The 9,426-nt window shown below is 39.0% G+C and overlaps 1 protein-coding gene across 18 annotated transcripts in view; it reads left to right on the top strand.

Moving 5' to 3' along the window:
- The window catches only part of Afdn (afadin, adherens junction formation factor), a 142,327-nt gene that overhangs the window by 1,147 nt on the left and 131,754 nt on the right, over positions 1 to 9,426 (top strand). The gene's annotated exons all lie outside the window — the stretch shown is intronic.

The raw sequence follows: 9,426 nt of genomic DNA, 5'->3' as shown, positions 1-9,426 counted from the left end.
TGCGGGCGGAGCTGCGTGGCCGGCGGGCAGCCTCCGGGAAGCCTCCGTTGACCCCTCGCCGAAGGACGTTTTTGGTTAAGTTGCGGCTGGGCAGACTTGTTCCACGCGAGCCCACACTTTACCCAGGACTTGGGCGGGATTTGGAAATAGCTCTGGCTTTGAAATGTAAGAGGTGCTTGCTTTAACGCAGCAGCCAGCGCTTCGCCTCGAACGCACGTTTGGTAGATCTCAGCAGTCTCTTCAGGTTGACTCTCGTGCTTGGCTTTCCCCTTTTGACTTTAATTTTGCCTGTGGAGGAAGGCAGCAGGTTTCCCTCCTTCTCACCTCCTTGTGAGCACACTTGACCTAGTTAGAACCTTTTCTCTCGATCCCTATTTGACAAGCTAAGGTAAATTATTAGATTCAGGTTGCCAATTTGAACACCGATGTTAAGTTACTCCTGATTCATAATTCATCTTCTGTGACGATTTTACGAGTTGTATTTTAGTAAGCAAGTTTACTGTGTAGTTAGTGTTCATTCATAGCCTTACAAGCGATTCTTTAGAAAGGAGCGGTCTAGCAATTCAGTTTCAGTATTATCTTGTCTTTCAGAATAATTAGCTTGATTTTTTTTTTTTTAATGGCAGGATAAACTTTGCAAGTAAAATATTGTTAGGTGAACTCTCTTTTCTGGTTATGAAAAGATGTGTTTTCTGTTGAGAAGTAATATTCAGCTTAGTGTTTAGTCTTAAATTGAGGTCTTAGCTTTAAAATATTTTAAATTAAATATTTTAGATCTAAGTGGATTCTATTTTATAATTCACTTGAAACTTTTATCTATCATTTTGGAGAGATGAACAGTTATTAAAGTTGCATGTTTTGCGGAATGCTTCCCCTCCTCCCAGTTTTCTGCAGGTAAACAGTTGTGTAGACAATGAACAAAATTAAAGGACTTAAAAAATGAAGTTATCTTTTTTATGCTACATTATCCTCCCTTACATCTGAACATTTCTATTTTTAGAAACAACTTGTAATTGAAAGCCTTTCATAATGAAATTAATTTGTTTTCAAGATGTCTTCTTTTGTTATGTAATGGCTAGTTCACATTCTCTATTTTGTATTTTAGAGAATCTTTGGGTACTATTAAAATTATTCTGTTCCTCAATTTGTAGCTAAGCTTTTTATTAGCACACTATATCATAAAAGTAAGCTGAGTTCTCTGAAGAAGTAGTGTAAGGCCAGTGGCTACAGCGTGGTTTGTCTAAGCTGCATCTGAAAACAGTTTTACCACCCTCTGTTTGCTTTTTATTCCATTTGGCTGTTACAAGTCAAGCAGTTTTCTACAAGAGGATAAGAATTACACCAACCTGTAGATGTTCAGTAACCATTGCAAAGATTCACTGCAGAAGTTGACTTGTGGGAAGGTTTAAACCTTGTATTTGTTTAATTGGGCAGTCTTTTATGTGTGTTGGTAAAAGTATGATGAGTGTTTTCTTTTGTTTGTTTATTTTGGTACAGTGTTGAGTGTCTCTTGCCACATTTTAAACTCCACTAGTCACCTGTGATAACCACTGATGATTCTTTGCTTTCTATATTGAGCAAGATGATAAAAATGGATTATATTTACCTTTAAAGAAAAGTAGAGTATATTTAGGCATCATCCTGGTTAAATTTGCACTTCTCTTCATGTTCACATTTCTGTGTAAAGGGAGCACGTTCTGTGAACCAGCAAGTTGTTGTTGAGCAGTTTTCAGTCAGTCCTTTACTTGGGTCTGTGTACTTCTTAAAAATAAGAGTTAATGATTTAAACTCAATGTGAACATTCTATGACTGGGAGATTGATGTTAAGCTGAATTAATACCTTGGCCACTATAGAAACTAATAAACATTTTCTCAAAGCATTATGGGACTCTTTCCTTTTAAATTAAGGCTTTGAAATTAGGGATTTCTGATGATTTATAATGGGAGAGTGCCCCTTTGAATCTTTTTAATTTTTCAGTACTATTTAAGAAGGCTTCTCTAGTCATCCACAGGTCTTACCAAGACTTGTCATCAGAATTACTGTTTTTTCTTCCTCTTCATTACACAAGGCAAGAAATGAAATATTTGTTCTTGCAAAATTACTGCCTGTTACAGTTGGTACTTAGTAAGCATAAAGAAAGAAATATTGACTATTCCTGGCAAAAAACTTGTAAAAAAATTCATTGAAAATTGTTCACATAGTGAAGATGTTTTATTCACTTTCGCATAAAGGTTATGCTGAAAACTTTACTAAGTTACTGACTTTAGCTTTATGAGATACTTTTCAGTCATTCATTATTTAATTCATTGTTGCCTTTTTGCCTCTGGGGAGAAATTTGTGTACACCCACATGTGTTTTATTATAGGTGAACATGATTCATTCTAATTCCTTGGTTAATCTTGAGAAGTCATGTGATGATACTACAAAAGATGTGTGCAAAAAATAACATGGAGATTGCCTGGAGAGGTGGACTAGGAAGTGTTCAGGAGAAGTGGTGGTAACTGCATAGCTTATTATAGCTACATCTGTCTTCCAGACTGACACTTAGGGGGAATGATGCTTTGTCACACAACCTAATTATATTTGAAAACTTTGAAGATAACAGTTGTAGTTTAAGTATTGGTCCTGATGAAAAATCTTTTTTCCTGTTGCTATAAATGAAACAGGTGTAGTATTCATAGACCCCATTTTTCATTTCCTTTCTTCCTTTTTTTTTTTCCTTTTTTCTTTTCTGTCATGACAGGGTTTCTCTGTTTAACAGCCTTGGCTGTCCTGGAACTTACTTGGTAGACCAGTCTGGTCTTAAACTTTAAGAAACCTGCCTGACTCTGCCTCCCAAGTGCTTCTGCACCACCGTGCTCAGTCATTCTGTTAGTATTTACTTTTATTGTTATTGTTTGAGACCGAGTCTTCCAGAGTAGCTCAGAGCCCCCTGCAGCTAGTGATTCTCTGCCCTAGCCTCCTCAGTGCTAAGATTATAAGTGTGTATACTTGTCTTGTTTTGCCTCCCTAACTTATTGACCTGTAATGATTGTTATCATTCTCTAAAGTCTTTATGTCCTGTAATAACTGATGTAAATTTTGTGTTTACATAGCTTTTGTCTAAATTTATGTACTTAGAAACAATTTCAGATGATGGCATTGTCCAGAAATATTTTTTTAAATGGATATTTTATTTGTTTGCATTTCATGTGTTATCCCCTTTCCTGGTTTCTCCTCTGCAAACGCCCATCCCATCCCCCCATACCCTACTTCTATGAGGGTGCTCCCCTAACCACCCACTCCCACTTCACCACCTTAGCATTCCTCTACACTGTGGGATCAAGCCTTCACAGAACTAAGGGCCTCTTCTCCCACTGATGCCAGATAAGGGCCCCTTCAGCTCCTTCAGTCCTTCCTCTGTCTCTTCCATTGGAGGTCCCTGTGCAAGCATCTGCATCTGTATTGGTCAGAATCTGGCAGAGCCTCTCAGGAGGCAGCTGTATCAGGCTCCTGTCAGCAAGCACTTCTTGGCATCAGCTTGGGTATGGGTTTGGTGTCTGCATGTGGGATGGATCCCCAGGTGGGGCAGTCTCTGGATGGCCTTTCCTTCAGTCTCTGTTCCACTCTTTTCCCCTGTATTTCTGTTAGACAGGAGCAATGTCCAGAAATATTTTAACAGGTTAATGTATAACTGTTAGATGGTTGAATTGCTGAAGCCTGTTTTCCTGAACATATGACTTATAAATACTTTATATCCCATATTTCTGTTTGAAGTTCACACATAAGTGGAAGTAGGAGAACTGCCAATGCCTATAACTTTAATTTCTTCAAATCCTATTTTAATGATGGTTCTTAAATGCTTTAACCTCCCTTACAGCCCACCATCCACCAGAGGAAATAGAAAAGGAAGGCTATGGGGGTAGTGGACCTGTTTAGAAAGGTAGTTTGGAGCAACTCCCATCTGTGTTGTCTGGAAATTGGCAGTTCAGTTCACAGGTCAGCAGGCAGCTGCAGCTCGATGCACTCACAAACACTTCATAGGTACACAGCAGTCCAGTTCAGTAGAGTTGGGATAGCACAATTCAGCAGTGGTGGCACTATCTAGTAGAGACAGCCAGGCCACACACAACCTTGGCTAGTCAGCAGGAGGGACCAGCAGGAAGACTAGGAGAAGTTCTCAGTTGTGCCTCTCTCAGGGAAGTGAAGATCAGTGAAGACTCTTTGCACAGCGAGTTGTACTAGCAAGCCAAGCTCTGTCTCTGTCACTCTGTAGAGTCCTATTTATACCCTCCAAACATCATGTGTCCCCCAAGTGTCTTGCCTCAACACATGTCTTGCCTCAGCATCTGCATCCAATCAACCTGAGTCTGCCAAAGTGGCAAGAAATTGCAGCACACCACCAGAAGTGTTTTGGTGCATTTATCTCTATGGAGTCCTGACAAATGCAGCTCAACTACCCAATGTAAGGCAGACCAACCAATACCTGTGTGTTGTTAGCAAAGAATCCTTCAGCATGCGTCTTTTCACGTGCTTGCTTTAGCAGAAATCTTTTCTCTTGTGTCTGCTTCAGAGTCCGCCTTAGTCTTTCACACCTGTGTCCAAACATTCCTTCACTTGTTTGCCCTAGCAAAACACCATCCAACCGACTTTCCAAAGAACCCTTAAATTTCCACTTTAAAGGCTTGATCGATATTCTCCATTTTTCACTATCAAACATACACTTAGGTATTTTTTGACTCTAGGGTGGAAATTAGAACAACTGATAATAGGAAGAAGAGGAAAAAATAATTTTGACAAGGAAATATTTTTCATGGTAGCCAGTTTTTAAATTCTATACTCCTACAACATGCTAGCTGGCTAACTTTTGGTATAACTGCTACACATGTGGCACAGATAACAATCAGGTTGTTATTTTCAAATATACCAACCAGGTAGGTGTCACTTGCCTCCTGCAAATATCCCCAATAGCTGCTCTCTGGAATCACAGATCTGTTTTGAAGTCCTGAGAAATTTTCCATACAAGATGCTGGAAGGGGAGCTTGAGAATTAGAAGCTGGCACCTGGCAGTGTCTAATCTCACAGAGGCCATAGTACTAGCCCTGTAATGACAATGTTTCCTCACGTCAGCGTTGTTCTGTGAGTGGTTTCTCTATCTCTGTGTTTCCTGAGTGCTTTGTTGTAACTGTGCACACAGTCTGCTCTGTAGCAGTCATGGAGACTTGATTGACCCTTTTGAGTTGGGGCTTGACCACCTATACAGTACTGATATTAGTGCTATTTCATTTACACTGGCTTTAATTCATTAGTTTGTTTTCCTGTGCCAGTGAAAATAACTTTTTGCAGTTGTTGGCCCAGTGGAATATACATTTTATAAGTGTAGATTTTTGTGGAATTTTAATTGTGATTAAATGACAACAGTAGAATATCAGTAGAAGTGTCTTTCATAGTGAATAAAAAGGGAACCATATTACAATATGGTACGAGGTTGGTGGAAGCTTAAGAAAAACATTTATTGTTATGTTATTATGGGCGAATTGAGTAGTTGTAGTCTGTAGAGCATTACTGTTAAACATTGGTTACTGTTCTGGTGGCATAGGTTTAACTTGTTTTTGAACAATTTTGGTAGACTTAAACTCTGGGGTAATGTCAGAAAATCATACAATTATTTTAATATAAACTTACTTTCCTTTATTATGAAATTGCTAAAAACTACCATGATTTAATATTTTTAAAAAAGATTTATTTATTATTATAAATGAATACACTGTAGCTGTCTTCAGAACACCAGAAGAGGGCGTCAGATTTCATTATGGATGGTTGTGAGCTACCATGTGGTTGCTGAGATTTGAACTCATGACCTTCAGAATAGCAGTCGGTGCTCTTACTGGCTGAGCCATCTCACCAGCCCCATGATTTAATATTTTAAAGTTTGTGTCCACAATAGAAATAGTATTGGTTTTTGTTCAGAAGTTTGGGGTTTTTATTAGTTTCCTGGCAAACATTGTGTGCAGATTCAGTTCATCTACCAAGACAATGCCTGGGACCGGCATCAGTGTGTGTGTGTGCTTGGCTTGCATTTACACTTGAAAGATAGGTACTAAGAAATGTATTATGTACATCCCGTTGATTCTTTATCAGTTCCTGATGGGTTAAGTGTTAGCACTGACATTCCATGAAGGCCTAAAAATTCCCTGGTAGTCTGCCTGCTGCTGTCTCTTGACCTGTGAGTTGATCGCAGGGTGTGCATGTTATCAAGGATGGACTTTCTTTATTCATGAGCACATTTTTCTTTTCTTTTTTTTTTTTTAAATTTATTTTATTTATTTTATGTGTATGAGTACACTGTAGCTGTACAGATGGCTGTGAGCTATCATGTGTATGGCTGCTTTCCGGTCCCACTCACTCCGGTGTAATTAACTGTAGCTGTCTTCAGACATACCAGAAGAGGGCGTCTGATCTCATTACGGGTGGTTGTGAGGCACCATGTGGTTGCTGGGATCCGAACTCAGGACCTTCAGAAGAACAGTCAGTGCTCTTACCTGCTGAGCCATCTCGCCAGCCCCATGAGCACATTTTTCTTATCTCTGCTCGATTTGAAATCTAAAGTCCAAAATGCTGCAGAATCTAAAACAGTCTGAGTGCTAAAATGCTTTCACAAGTGGAAAAAAATCAACATATGACCTCATATGACAGGTTGTAGCAAAAATACAGGCACGGTAAAAATATTGTATAGAATTACAAGTAGGCTCTGTTTATAAGGTGTAACATAAATTGAACAAGTAAGTTTAATGTTTAAATTCATTCCCTATCCTCAAGACACCTTATTTCATACATGCAGATACTATGAAACCTGGAAAAATGTGAGTTCTGAAAATAGCTTTGATCCCAAGCATTTAGGAATTCAGAATTGGGTTAAAGTAGTCAGAGATAGCAAGGGCACTTGACTGTGTTTGCTTGTTTCAGGTTATATGGCTTAGATTTCTTTCCCCCATTCCTGGCTTGGATTTTGTTCTAGTTAGAGTGACAACAAAAATTCATTCTCTTTTGCATATATGAATGGTCCATATCATGTAATGTAGAAAGTGAATGTACTTAATAAAGTGAAAAGTATGCAGAGAAAAGGCTTATGCACAGTTCTAGAGAGTAGTTTCCTAATATAAGTTGAGCCTAAAAGCTGAAAAATACGAGATTGCATGACTTAAGTTTATAAGTCTGTGTCAGGAATGAGATTATTTAGAGACTTGGAAATTGATTGATTATACTGATAGTTGTTTTTTGGTTTTTCGAGACAGGGTTTCTCTGTATAGCCCTGGCTGTCCTGGAACTCACTCTGTAGACCAGGCTGGCCTCGAACTCAGAAATCCACCTGCCTCTGCCTTCCAAGTGCTGGGATTAAAGGCGTGCACCACCACCACCCGGCACACTGATAGGTTTTTACTTTGAATATATGTATATTTAATATATCTATCTAATATGCTTTCGTTGTAAATGTAACTACATTGTAGTTAGAGCAAACATTCTGTACACCAGGGCTTAGGTTGGAAGATAGTTACAGCAGGCCAGTAGGCATGCACTTGGCATTGTTTTTGTTAGCTCTTAGGTAGTGTCAGAATGGACTGGGTGGAACCATCTTTATTTATTGCCCTTTTGAACTTGCTGGAGTTTGCTAACTATAGTCAGACAGATCCTGGCCTTTTACTCACTGTGTTTGTGTGTGTGTGTGTGTGTGTGTGTCTTTAAAACCAGCTTGCATCTTGGAAAGAGAAATAGGCTGAGAACATGCTCCAGAGGAGCCCAGCTGTGTGCTGAGGAATGTTCCATAAGTTGTTTCCAGGTTGGGAAGACCTCTTCCGGAGAATGCAAATTAACATCTCTGATTTTCAAGATAGAAGAGTTTGCGTTGGCAAATGACAACCAGAGAAAAGCATGTCCATTTGCTGTTTGGCTGTTTTATTGGCTAGGAACTCCTGGTTCTCTGCTGCTTTGTTTAATGTGCTCTCTTAGAGGAAATCAAGCAGGGGGGTGGAGAGATGGACTCTTCGTGGTTAAAAGCCTTGGTTGCTCTTTCAAAGGATCTGGGTTTGATTCCCAGCACCTACCTATATGGCAGCTCTCAACTGTCTGTAACTCCAGTTCTAAGTGATCTGATGCCCTCTTCTGGCCCTTGCATGCACTGCACACATGGAGTGCAGAGACATATATGCAAGCATAAGATATATAATAAAATATGTACACATAAAATCATAAAGTAAAAACAAAGGAAAGCAGGTAAATGCTGCCCTATGCCTGATAGCCCTTAGAGAGTTGTGTCCTTCATGTGTCTACTCCAAGTACTGCTTTACACGAAGACTGCTGTTTTCTATTTCTTTATGTTTTAGTGAACTTTATTGTAAAAAATCTTGTAAATAAGTACAAATATCACACACCCAAATTAACCAGACCCAAATTGTATACAACTTACTGTATATTTTATGAACTTAGCCACCACCAAACCCAAAAACCCATAACAGATTTAGAACTAGAAAAACAATTGACCTATCTCTTGTTCCATAGCTTGTGTTGATTATGTACAGTCCTGCTCAGTCCCCTCGTCCCCACATTTAGCCTTTCTTGTTCTCCTCCCTCCATGCTGTACTATACCCATAGATACATCTGCTGACATAGACATTTTTTGTCTAGATTCTATATTTGAAGGAGAATATTTGTTTTATTTTCTTTCTGAGAGTATTTGACCTCATTTCATATTCTAATTCCATTCATTTTTTCTTTCTTTCTTTTCTTTTTTCTTTTTCTTTTTTTGTTTTTGTTTTTGTTTTTTGAGACAGGGTTTCTCTGTGTAGCCCTGGCTGTCCTGGAACTCACTCTGTAGACCAGGCTGGCCTCGACCTCAGAAATCCGCCTGCCTTTGCCTCCCAAGTGCTGGGATTAAAAGGTGTGTACCACCACTGCCCAGCCCATTCATTCGTTTCTACAAAATATTAAACTTAATTTTTCTCTAGAGCTGAGAAATATCCTGTTTACATGTATCCCAGGTTTTCATTATTCACTCACTGGCTGACAGGACAGCTGTGTTGTGTGCTGTTCCTCGTATAGTGAATAAGACAGCAGAAGGAAAACAGGGTGCACATATTTCTGTGGTAGGGTGTGAACCTCTCTGAGTACATGCCCTGGGATGAAATAGCTGGGCCACATAGTATTCTATTTTTACTTTTTTTGAGTAATTTCCAAACTGATTTCCTCAATGGCTGTATTAGTGTGTACCCCTACCAGTAGTGAATAAGGGTTCTTTTCTCCACATGCTCTCAGCACTTACTGTCAGATTTGTTAATGATGCCATTCTGACTGGGGGAAGTAGTATTTTCAGTTTTTACTTTATATTTCCCCCCTTTTTATTGGATATTTTCTTTATTTACATTTCAAATGTTTTTTTCCTTTCTAGGTCT

The sequence above is a fragment of the Mastomys coucha genome, unplaced genomic scaffold (assembly GCF_008632895.1).
Source record: "Mastomys coucha isolate ucsf_1 unplaced genomic scaffold, UCSF_Mcou_1 pScaffold5, whole genome shotgun sequence".
In the NCBI taxonomy this organism is placed as follows: domain Eukaryota; kingdom Metazoa; phylum Chordata; class Mammalia; order Rodentia; family Muridae; genus Mastomys; species Mastomys coucha.
Note: the sequence above shows the minus strand (reverse complement) of the source record. Positions and strands in the feature narration are given on the sequence as shown.